Here is a 13,608-nt window from a genome sequence, read left to right as displayed (position 1 = left end):
GAAAGGGAGATTGGGAGCAAAGAAATGAGACCAACTGGGTCACAGCCTAAGAGAAAGACAGGAAGCAGAAGGTATATCTCCAATGTATACATGCATGCTTGCATCTAGGCTATAACCTGGGTTGTACTCCAGATGTTGAGCCCCTGTGACAAAGCCACATTCCCTTATCTGACTATATCACTTATGGGCTGTGATCTGCCTCTGCTAAATGATGTCTGGAAGCTTAAGATTGAAATTATATTATATCCCTTTTTCTCCTGGCTGGCCGCGGGGAGCCCGCAGGATGCTTGGAGTCATGGTGAAGGACGTGAACCAACAGGAGTTTGTCCAGGCCCTGGCCACCTTCCTGAAAAAGTCAGGGAAGCTGAAAGTCCCCGAATGGGTAGACACAGTCAAGCTGGCCAAACATAAAGAACTGGTGCCCTATGACGAGAACTGGTTCTACACCCGGGCTGCCTCCACTGCCCACCACTTGTACCTCTGAGGCAGGGCAGGGGTGGGATCTGTGACCAAGATCTATGGAGGGCACCAGTGCAATGGGGTCATGTCCAGTCACATCAGCAGAGGCTCCAAGAGAGTGGCCCGGAGGGTCCTGCAGGCCCTGGAAGGCCTCAAGATGGTGGAGAAGGACCAGGATGGGGACCGGAAGCTGACACCTCAGGGACAGAGAGACCTGGACAGAATTGCCAGACAGGTGGCCGCTGCCAACAAGAAGCATTAGGACAGACCACATCAGATTCACTAATAAATTGCCTTGTTCATAAAAAAAAAAAGAAAGAAAGGAAAGGAAAAAAAGAAAAAGAAATTATATCCTCCACATTTCAAGTTCATTGCCAATCTGGACCAGTTATTGGGATATACTTTAGTCAAAGGGTGAGGAATGACCTGTCCCATCTCTCTGATTGAAATGCCCCCCTAGAAGTGTCCCCTCTCCTTTCCCAATTTTTTAGTTCTGGAAGAAATGGAGTGAATGAATGAATGAAAAAGCATTTATTAAGCATTCAGTCACCACTAGTGCTGGATATACAAATACAAAAAGCAAGACAGTCCTTGTCTTCAAAAAGCTTACATTCTACTATTTGAGACAATAATCAATCAATCAATAACATTAAGTGTCTGCTATGTGCCAGACACTGTGGTAAACACTGAGGATACAAAAGAGGCAAAAGACAGTCCCTGCCCTCAAGAAGCTTACCATCTAATGGGGGAGACAACATACAAACAAATATATACAAAATAAGCTATAGATAGATAGAAATAGAGAAAGAGACAGAGATTTATCAATAAATAGGAAATAATTAACAGAAATAAGGTACTAGAATTAAGAGAAGTTGGGGAAGGCTTCCTGTAGAAGGTGGGATTTTAGTTGGGATTTAAAGGAAGCCAGGAAGGTCAGTAGTTGAAGCAAAGGAGGGAGAACATTACAGGTGTGGGGAACAGGCAGAGACACATAAAGTGTTGGCCAGGAAGAGGCATTTTGTTGTACAAAGTTACAGGAGTGGTAAGTGGAGTTATAGGGGAATAAATTGTCATACCTTCTCAGAATCAGTGATAGTTCTGATTTAATTATGATTCCAGAACTGGAAATGGGGTGAGGGCAGAGGGTACCTACATGAAGACAAGGCATCTGTTGGGGCAGCTAGGTGGTGCAGTAGATAGAGCACTGGCCCTGGAGTCAGGAGGACCTGAGTTCGAATCCAGACACAGATACTTGACACTTACTAGCTGTGTGATCCTGGACAAGTCGCTTAACCCCAATTGCCTCACGAAAAAAAAAAAAGAAAAAGAAAAAAAGACAAGGCATCTGTGTAGAAGTTGACCAAGGGAGGGAACCCCTTCTGAAATAGTGGGCCAGGTCAGGCACTCACTAATTAGGACAGAAAGGTCCCCAGGGCAGGAGCTTCAATGGAAGCATTGACACTAAATATTAAGACCTTCGTGATACCACTTCCAATGGTCACTCACATGATGAAAGTGACTGAGAGCAGATAGAGTTAAACAAGGAAGATCTCCTGGAGGAGGTAAGTCCTAAATAGTATTTTAAAAGAGGAAAGGGACATATAATGATAGAGAAGAAAAGAAAGGGCATTCTAGGTAGAAAGACCAGCATGGGATACATCTCAGAAGCAACAGCAGACAAATTGTGTTCAGGAAATAGTAAATATGTTCACTTGACAAGAATAGAGGGTATAAATTGAAATATATCAGGAAAGAAAAGCAATTGAAAAGTGTTTTCAAGGGGGGTCCATGATTAGGATTTTAATTTTTTTCTGCAGCCCCTTGAAAAAATATTTTTGCTCTCTGAAAAGGTGACCAGATTGATAATAATTTGTGCCACCATATATAGGACAGTTTGGAACAAGAAAAGCAGGAGTCGTTGGAGTCAGTTCAGAGACTGCTACCAGACTATTCATATAATCACTAAATAAATCAGCAAACATGTATTAAGTGCCTACTATGTGCCAGGCACTGCTCCAAGTACCTCTATGGTCTGGGTCAAAACCAGCATTGTGACTATGGAAATGGTGAGCTAGAGGCAGCCTTAAGAAATATACACCAATTTTTCTATGGATCTGTGACCTCAACAATGTGGGTACTCCTTCCAATAGCATAGATCATAATTAATCCATCCCTTCTCATCCTCTGTGACTCTGTCCATGTCCTCCTATAAGTCCTCCACTCACAGTGCCATGGGCCTTCCCCTTGATCTCTAGACATCTTGTTTATTTCAATGGAACATCCAGGTTGTCCATTGACTATCCCAGGGGCTGGCACTCCTTCTTTTCTGATCATCTATCTTTTTTGGTACCCTTTATGTTGCTTCTCCTGCATAACTCCTTGTGGAAATGTTACAGCCTATTCATTTTCACTATGCATTTTTTCCTTGTCTTATGAGTAATATGTACCTATGGCTCCTCAGAGATGTTGGTATTCCATGTCTCATAGACCTCCAGTATTATTGAAAGAATATTGATTTTTAAAAGATGGGCACTGGTTTCAGGGAGAAGCTTGAGGTCATTAAATGAACCCCATGAAGAAATACTACAAAGGAAGAAATAGCAAAACCCAGAGATGGATCAAACATAGCAGGCAAAGATGGCAAAGGGGCCAAAGCCAGTGATGAGCCCAGTTTGGCATTCTATAGCCTGCAGACCACTCTTCCCTCCTGGACAGAAGCTACTTGGCAATTCTTCACCTCCAATTCTATAATTTGCTTTCATTGCAATTCTGGAAAATAAACTGGCTTCCACATTCAAGCAGCTTCTGTGCCCATTATTTCTGCCAGGAGAAAAGGCTGATGGGTTGTGGAAACACATCCAACCAGAGAAAGAGAAAAAGGAATCACCTTCACCAGTGCTGGGGGAGAGAGAACTGGAAATGATCCTGTGGGTGCCTTATAAAGCAGAATTCAGGGTTAGAGACATCATTGATGTGCTCCTCCCAGTATGCATACATTAGTCTACAAACTTCAAAGAAAATGTCTGATCCAATTTTTAGTCTCCAGTCTTTCCCTTTCATGATACACTGAACAATGTTCTATGCATGCCTGAGAAGCACCATATTTTATCCCAACTTTTCTTATATCATAAACATTCTCTGATTGGGACCCCCATCAGAGGCTAGATCATTAAAAATAAGATTTTTTTTAAAAAATCTTTTCTGTTGTTAAAATGGAATCATTCTGGGAAATATGCTTTCCAATAGCATGGTGAACCTGCACCTTTAATGCACATACACATACATTAAATCCCCACTTAAAACTAGAACTGTTGTTGCTATAAACTCTTGATATGAAGTCCATCCATATTACAGAGGTCTGTCATTTGGCAGACCACAGATACCAAAGAAGTATGCTGGTTATCTATGGGCTATTCCATACTCTCATTACATGACCAACCCACCTCCTTTTCTGGTGCCACATCTCTTTGATGGTATTTGTTATGCCCTTCCTCATGCACAACTCTTTATTACACTGCAATGTACTGAAGCCCACCCCTTAGTAACCTAGAAGTAAATGGGGGTTGTAGAATATCAATAGGAGACATTGCTCCAGCTGCCACTGTAGCACTGTTAATTACACAATACTTTTATTGAGCAATTCGGTGGTAATTCTTGTAGCTATTCCTCCTTAATAAGATCCATTGTGCACCATAAAATAGTAACTGGGACACAGTTTGTATTCCACATGCATCACATTTCTCTTTAGCAGATTCTTCCATATCCATAATCTCATCATTATTACTATTACCCTCCAAAGACAGTTGACTTGCATTAATCAGCCTTGCTGCCATTCCCTTGCCAGATTTTCCACAGTTTTATTGTGCTTTTGGACATTTTAATTAACTTGAAAAATTAATTTTGAAATCTTACCCTATTAATGCCCTGCCCCTTGGAAATCCCTTATCCTTGTTTATCATCACTGACCACTGGAAGATGAGGTCAGGAGTAACTATGGCTCTAGAGGAGCATCCCCCCATATTCACATAACACCCCACGTGGTATTATCTTAATGGAGTAAGAATGACATTCAAAAATTGTAAGGGAGGAGTCTGTATGCTGTTTGGAGAGTTAAGAATCTTGTCATTCAAACTATATCATAACATTTGATTCATTACTAGCTGCTTCCAGAAGAGGCTCCAAAGCAATACCTTGCTAATCCTCCAGCCACCCAGTTGACCTATAGAAATGGGAGACCTCTGGACCTGTGGGTTGGTGCATGCACACACCCTAGCAGCTCGCTTGGCTAATCTGAATTCTCTGCAGCTAAAAAGCCTGTTTTAGGAGCATCAGAATGACTTGGAAGAGGAGAAATTATGGAGCATTTGTGAGTATTCTGTAACTGATTCTCATTGGCTAACCAATTGTTGACAAGGAAGCTTGTCAGTTGGCTACAGAGACACTCAAAAAGGCCTGTCAGAATGAGCCATGTTCAGGTTTCTTTTTATTATTATGGATAGAGGAAGTGGAGCCTACATGAACTTGTGAGTCTTAAAAGATCCTGAAGGGGGGCGGCTAGGTGGCGCAGTGGATAAACACCGGCCCTGGATTCAGGAGTACCTGAGTTCAAATCCGGCCTCAGACACTTGACACTTACTAGCTGTGTGACCCTGGGCAAGTCACTTAACCCCCATTGCCCTGCCAAACCCCCCCCCAAAAAAAAAAGATCCTGAAGGTGCCTCAGTATCCCAACATTCTAGGGTATAGGTTCTGGATCCAGTGTAGCACCGATGTCTTTAGGAGCAAAGAGTCACCTTCGGAATGAACTTTGGGAGCCCAGTCAGTAGAAGCCTCAATGAAGACTCATCTGGTAGTCATAATACATCTGAACATGAATTTGGTGGGACTAGTGTTATGTAGGAATGGAGCTAAATTGAGCCTACTTTCCCTAGAGCTTGAGACAGTATAAGGGTGATTATATGCCTGAGGTATTGGAAGGAAATCATTTGTTTTCCTTACTATACTTTTGAAGTAAAAATCTTTTTGTAAAAACAACTTAATGTTAAGGAGTTAAATGGAATTAGAGAACTAGTCCTTAATCCCTAACTGATAATGGGAACATCCAGTGAGGGCTTCAGGCTAAGGCAGAAGAGAAAATATACCCAAACCCTACAGGGTTACCCCTGGAACCCTGAAGAGAAGATGCAGCAGCTTGATTCTGGGAACAAGAGGGCTATGATGAAATTACTATACCTCTATTTTCCACTTGACATATTAAAATAAAGCAGAAGGGAAAGGTGATCATTAATAAACATTAATGAGTAAGTAGTCAAACAAAGAGGACCCAGAAGACAACAGAGCTCTTCAAGAGTCAGTGTTACACCCAAACCATGGGAATCACAGATGGACCAGAAAGATTCCAATTTTCCCCATTCATTCTCCATGTTACTGTGGCATGCAAATTACCTGTGACAAGCAACAATTTTTATATGTTCTCATTTTGTGACAGCAGGAGTCACATATGTTTTCTTCTATGGATACTAGGCTAACTCAGAGTATCTGACCTTGACCAAATAAAACCATATTAAGCTGGTTTCCTCACCTTTTTCTGTATGGTTTCTATAAGTTTAGGGTGAGATTTTGTGATATATACTTGGTCCTTTGTTTTCTTTTGTTGTGTTTTTAATCTGTTTTTTTAAGAATGGATATTATTCCAAGGAAACACGCAAAAATTATAGCTCTTAAAAAGCACACTAAATCACTGTAGAGAAATTTCAGCACCTGTTAGTATGAAGAAGTCAAACATTTCAACAATAATTCAACATCACAATGAAGTAGGATCCATCACATTAAGCACTAAAGAAAGTATGACCAAAAATTAAAAACAACTCCAAGAACTGACAAACCATTCCTACAAAAACAACTTAATCATCAGGAAATAAACCTACAAGGAAACTGGCAGCTGGATGGAGTTGTTATCAATTCTTCAGTTCAGCATAAGCTTCTTGAAGTTAGAAGAACAGCAAAAAGACCAATAAAAGTGAATAAATAACTGCATTGTTATGAAGAAAAATGCTTGTCATGGGCAAGGCAACAAAAATACTGAAATACTGAAGACTGTAAAAAGGTAATTTCCATAGATGAAACTCACTTGTTTTTATTCCAGGCTATAGCAAACCTACTGTCATAAGAAATCCCAGTGAGCCTGTAAGATCTGGGCATCTTCATCAGAGTATAAAAGTCACACTCAAAAAAATAAGTTTGTGGATTCTTTTACTTCCAGTCAGTCTAAAATCTTGTCCCAAGTTAGGGAAGGATGAACTCTGATCAAAGTGTTGATAAACTTAGAAACATAATTGTTTGGAATTACAGAAATTCCTAAAGCATGATAGAATACTGCAACATGACCTTGAATCATGACACACATCAAGAAACATTAAGAAAAGTATCCAAGAAATGATGATAAACATGTTTCAGTGGTTTGGAATCTGATTTAAACCCTCTTGAAAACCTATGGCCTATGATCAAGCAAAGACTTGGGAAAATGGACTTTTCTTCAAAGGCACACATAATACTGAATGTGATTAAAGTATGGTTCCATGATAAAAAATTAAGGAATATGTGTCAACATGTCATAAACTCAAGGTCAAATCTTATTAAGCCAGTGATACAAGAAGAATATATTGCTTATTTAAAGTTTTCTACAAATGGAAAGGGGTCAGACTTATTGTGTAACTCAATAAATTTAATTTTTTTGTCCTGGTTAATTTGTATACCACTACGTAAATGTTCTGATAGCTATTACTTATAGCACCAAGTTTAAGAACCAAATCAGACGACAGAGAGCAGAAAGGGGTGTGCTATATAGGAATTTGGTGGTAGTTTCAAAGTGGCCTAATCATTGGTATGAGAGAACATGGTAATCAAGAAGAACATTTGGGGAGAGACAGTTGGCATTGTGGTAAGAGGCTATGGGATGCCAACAGAGAAATGAGTAGATGAGGCTAGGATGGAGCTAATTAATATTATTTATCCATGGAGGACAGTAGAGAGACATAGATGCTGGCAAATTATATTGTAGTGGAGGCAGCTAGGTGGCACAGTAGATAAAGCACCAGCCCAGGATTCAGGAGGACCTGAGTTCAAATTCAGCCTCACACAATTGACACTTACTAGCTGTGTGACCCTGGGCAAGTCATTTAACCCTCATTGCCCCACCAAAAAAAATTATATTGGAGTGCTAATGACTGGTGACCAAGATTGGGAAGAACATACTGGAATGGGGACTTAGAGCTATAGAATGACAACACCATCACTCCTGTTGAAGTTACCCCTGGAACTCCAAGACATATAACCTTGATCTGGTAACCGAATCTGCAATGGAGTTGGGATTGGGAGAATGAGCTGCAGATATTATATAATATATGTGTGTATATCTATATATGTATATACATATATGTGTATATGTATTTGTGTGTATACTATAAATATGTGTGTTTATATGCATATATGATGTCTGTATATACATACATGTATATGTATTGTGTGTATATAATACACACATATGTGTGTATATGTGTTTGACAAGGGTAAGAATAATACAGGACAGGAAGATGTGAAAAGGTTGATGTCTGCATCAGTAGACAGCATGTTCACACTGTTAAGGGTTAAAATTCTAGCTAAACTGTCTAAAATATCTAATGAGTGGTCGCCAATAAATTATAAACTTTAGCAAGAGTTAGACTTTTAAGCATTTATTAAGGAGAATAAGAATTTGGTAAAGAGAGAGAAAAAGGCCTAGATTCCTATCTATTAAAGGGAGAGCACATTTCTAGCTCCGCTCTCCACCAGAGTCCAGAGGAAAGAGCGCCAGACCGAGCGCCAGTCTCTTCCTTCCTCCTCCCACTAGTCTGCGTCACTTCCTCCCCGCCAAAGAAAAGACTCCTGGTCTTGCCCTCAAAGACCTTCGCTTCATGGGCAGAACTCTTCTACAGTAAGTATCCAGCAGGTGGCGTCATTCCAATTGTTACAGTCCCCCCTGTTGTTCCTCAAGAAACAAAATGTTTCCTTGACGGAACAGTAAAAACAATATAATAACTATTGCTAACTAATAATATGTGAACAACAATATAGAAAAGGAAGAGAGGAAAGTTTTGTCCAGAGGGGCGATTTTTTTTTTGTCCTCATGAACCGACGCTTTGACATTAGTCTTGCAAAGGGAGGGCCTCTGCAGAGAATACATGTAAAAGGAATCTCATTCCCCACTAAATTCCTCCCCACCCCTGCCCTCATCCAAGCATCACCCAATACTGAAAAATTCTCAAAGTAGATTAGATCAATCTACAAGTATTTATCAAGCACTTACTATGTGCCAAGCACTCTCCTAGATGCTAGAGATACAAAGAAAAGCAAAAACAAGGTCCCTGCCCTGATGGAGCTCACATTCTTTTTTTTTCTGTGGGGCAATGAGGGTTAAGTGACTTGCCCAGGGTCACACAGCTAGTAAGTGTCAAGTGTCTGAGGCCGGATTTGAACTCGTCTTCCTGAATCCAGGGCCAGTGCTTTATCCACTGCACCACCTAGCTGCCCCTAGAGCTTACATTTTAATGGGAAAGACAACAAACAGCCATGTGCATACAAGATACACATTTTTTCATGATATACATTTAAAAATTAAATCATAAAATTGCTCTAAAACTTTTGGGACACCAGGAAAAAAGTCATCTGCAATGAGAGACCAGGAAAGTCCTCTTACAGAAGGGAGGATTTCAGCTGAATTTTGAAGGAAACCAGGGAAGCCAGGAGGTAGAAGTTAAAAAAAAAAGAGAACATTCCAGGCATGGGGACACAGCCAGTGTATGAAGTAGGTTGTACAACGAACAGCAGGAAAACCAGCCTTTCGGGAGCATCTAGTACAGGAAAGGGAGGAAGGTATAAAAGAGACTGGAAAGTTAGGAAGGGTCCCAGTTGTGAATTCTTTTAAAAGCCAAACAAGATCCAAAAGTCAACTAGCACAATTGAGGGAAGAACACTGTGCTCGGGTCTCATTAGCTTTTTTCTAAGCATGAAAGATTTGAGAGTAGGAAAGGATTGGAAGAAAAGCTCTATTAACTTCAAAGAAAAAAGAAATGAACAGATGTAGGCTCAAAATATATAGCATTCCCTCCCATATAATGGGCATTAGGAACAAACCTGTATGCCTTGCCATTGCCTTAATAAGTTATAAACTCTGTCCCCAGACTTATTGAGTGGGAGGAATAAGAATTTTAATTGGAGCTGAAAATTATATTCATGGCAACTCTACAGGTTATTAATGGTCTCTTTCCTCAGATGTTAAGTATGGAAAGGGCTGGTAAAAAAAAAATTGGAGTAAGAATACAATATAAAAAGGAATGGTGAATTTAGAGGCTTTTTTTTAACTGAAATTTTAAAACTTCCCTAAACTGTCAGCTTATATGACCCATGGTTTAATAGGGTTGGGCAAATTAGGAGGCATAGTGGCAGACACCCTCTTTCACGCTAGCCTCCCCCCAATCCCCAACCCTGCAGGCTTGTTCACATCAACCTGGGGTGGAACATACAAAACACTGTAATAATAATAAAACCTAAGCTTTGGAAAACTATATTGTGTTGGACAAAGCATTAACCTCCCTGGTACTCTGAATTTTAGCTTCCTAACTTCCAATGGGCTCCCTCAAGTCTGAATTTTCTGATCTGCAGCTGATTCAGCCTCTGGTCTGAGTTTTGTAAATACAACTAAACCTGTATAGTTTGTTTTATGCAGGTTCTCCCAACTCAAACCCTGTCTCCTCTGACCCAGGCTAGGACTGACCTTTCCCCCAACCCCAGGGGTCTTCCTAATTATGCTCTTGTTGGCTGTGCTCTAATCCAAGAAGAATACCACTGCTGTATTTCACATCAAGTTGAATAAACATTCATTCATGGCTTATTATATGTCATATTGTAAAACACTAAGCTGGTTGCTATAAGGCATAAACAAGAAATATAAGATACTATCCCTTCCCTGCTTTCAAGGATCTTGTTGTTCAATCTTTCAGTTGTGTCTGACTCTTTGTGAACTCTTGTACTATTTTTTCCATGGGCTTTTCTTGGCAAAGATACTGGAGTGGTTCGCCATTTCCCTCTTCCATGGATCACCTTTTGATAGAAATCTCTGTTCTAACATGTCCATTTTTGGTAACAAAGCTCATACTTTCATTGAGCTAAAGGCCCCAGAGGGGCCTTTTAGAGAAACAGGAGTTGAGTGCCTAGCCCAGGGTCACACAACCAATAAGCACCTGAGGCTGGATTTGAATGTAGGTATTCCTGTCTCTATCCACTTCACCTCCTAGGGGTCCCTACAGGGATCTTACAGTCTATCTCAGGAGGTAAGATACAAGCATAGGAAAGATGAAATAGCAAAAGATTAAAATGACAGTTAAGGATAATAGAAGAGATGTCAGACGGTAGTACATTGCATTGCTAAATACATTGTACAAACAATGGATACTGAAATATGCTCTCCATCTGGGGAGGATTTCATTACTCTTTGACAAAATATGTTTTACACTTGCAATGCAATTCTGTGTACTACAGACCAATTGTTTTTATTGTAGCACCAGGACATCTAGATGGTTCAGTGGATGGAATGCTAGACTTAGAGTCTGAAAATCCTAAATTCAAAACTAGCCTAGTTGTAACTGTGGGTAAGTCAGTTAACTATTGTCTTCCATAATTTCCTCATCTGTGGAATGGGAATAATAAAAGCACCTACCTCCCTGGGGTTATTCTGAGAATTAAGTGAGATAATATTTGTAAAGTGCTTTGCAAATCTTAGAATACTTCATAAATATCAGCTATTATAATTATTATTAAGTCATCTTTAATATAGCACAAATATATAAAAATATAGCAAATTTTAATATATAATTAAATATTATTTAAAATAATGATTAAATAATAGATAACATTTATAAAGTACTTACTATGTGCCAGGTACAGTGCTAAGCACTTTACAATTATTATTTCATTGGATCCTCACAGCAACCCTGGGAGGTAGGTGCTACTATTATCAACATTTTACAGATGAGGAAACTGAGGCAGAGTGCCCAGGGTCACATAGCTAATAAGTGTCTGGGGATGAATTTGAACTCAGGTCTTCCTGTCTCTGGCCCCATAGTTCTATCTACTGTACTACTGGCTTTTCTGGTTCATCCTTACCTGGATTCTCTAGTCCAAGTACAGAGCTGCTGCTCTTGGCAACCTCGATTATTGGGAAAACATGCTCACTTCTGCTATGGGTCCTGAGCCACACCTTTTAGTCTTGAGGTAGAGCTGCTCACCTGGAAGACACCCAAACCTGGGTCCCATACATTCCAGCAGCAAATTATTGTGAACTTGTTTATGGAGGCTGGCCTTGAGGCAGAGTTCAGGATGAGGAAGATGTTCAAAAAAGGGTAACCTAGTTCACAATAATTTGCAGTCTGGGGTATGAGGAGATGAGAGCCTGTACCAGGATGGTGTCAGGATGAGAGGAGAAAAAGAGGCATGTGATAATAATGTTATAAGATGTTAAAACTGGCAGACCTTAGAAACACATTGGATATGACAATTAGGGAAGAGGGAAGAGTCAATTACACCTAGGTCACCAGCCTGGGTGAGAGGGAGGATACAGGAAAGATAATTAATTAAGTTTTGGCTATAACGAGCTTAGATATGTACAGGGCATCCAGTTCAAGATGGCCAACAGGCAGTTGGAGAGATATAGGTGAGATATTATGAAGGTAAAATTGATAGGACTTGGTAATAAATTGGACATGGAGGGTGAGAGAGGAGTTGAGAATCACTCCTGAGTTGTATGTTTTAGAGATGGGATTTAAACCTAGATCTTCCTGACTTCAAAATTGGCTGTCTACATAATAAACACACACACGTGTACACATGTATACATATACACATATGTGCATATGTGTACATATGCATGCACATGTGTGCGTATATCTTATATATAAATACATGTTATATGCATACATTTATGTATCATTATATATCTCTATGCACATATATATATTTCACCCTCACTTTTGAATTACAGTAAAGCAGTTTGCTCAGTTCGTTCCTTCAAATGCATTGTGCAGGTGTGATAGGAAGGGATGACACAGAAGAGGAGGTATAGGGTGGAAAGGAGTACAATTCTATATGCAAAGCCTTTGGGGCAGAACCTGCCAGCGTCCAGGGGAGACAACATATTGTTACCCAGAAGTGGCAAAACTAGCTTGTTTCATTCCAGCAAAGTCTCTCTCCTAGCTTAAAATCAAAATGTCGTTCTCTGAACCTGTGTTCAGAAGGGCATTTTCCATTTCTAATTACAGATGCCATAAAGTCTTTCCAATCTCATTCCTCTATGGCAGAAGGTTGCATCTAATTATAGAATAGTATAGACTTTCCAAAGCATTTGACACAGTTTATCTTATTTTATTTTTTCCTCAAAACAGCCCTCTGAGGGAGGTATTGTTATCCCTATTTTTCAGATGAAGAAACCAAACTACATGAGGTTGAGTAAAATGCCCAAAGTCACACAACAAGTTAGTGTTGAAGCTAAGACTAGAACCTATATCTTATCCCATGAAGGTTCATACTCTTTCCGCCATAGTATACTGTTTCTCTAAGAGTTAAAGTTGTAAAACAGCTGTACTCATGGCTCTTTAAAATCTCAAAAGCAAGACGTTAATGTAATGTGATATTATAACTAACAAATACCTTCACTCATATACTAAAAGTCACTTTCCCCAGCTCTTTGCCTATCTGGACACATTTCAAACCAAGAAAGAAACAAAACATAAATTTAAGAGACTGAAGCCAAACTTCCTTCTCCCCCCAACTGGGCTCCCCAGACCTATAAATCCCTCACCACATCCCAAAACATCCATAAAATCACATTAATGAAATATTTGTAAAGCCCTTTGAGATCCAAGGCTATCAGGTGCAGTGGCAAGAGTTGAGGTCCTTAGCCCACCAACTCGACTCAGTTGTAAAAGTTAAATATGAACCCTCATTAGCCTTTGAGAAAATTAACTTCTACATTTTCCATATCTCATACTTAAATTTTAAGTTTAAATTTCATTTCTTGAGGTAGATTTTTTTCTTCATTAAACAAAATCAAGAGAATGT

The 13,608-nt window shown here is 39.7% G+C and overlaps 1 pseudogene; it reads left to right on the top strand.

Moving 5' to 3' along the window:
* The first annotated feature begins 277 nt into the window (after window positions 1–277).
* Window positions 278–721, top strand: LOC122738865 (annotated as a pseudogene).
* The last annotated feature ends 12,887 nt before the right edge of the window (window positions 722–13,608 follow it).

Source organism: Dromiciops gliroides, chromosome 1 (assembly GCF_019393635.1).
Source record: "Dromiciops gliroides isolate mDroGli1 chromosome 1, mDroGli1.pri, whole genome shotgun sequence".
Lineage (NCBI taxonomy): Eukaryota > Metazoa > Chordata > Mammalia > Microbiotheria > Microbiotheriidae > Dromiciops > Dromiciops gliroides.
Note: the sequence above shows the minus strand (reverse complement) of the source record. Positions and strands in the feature narration are given on the sequence as shown.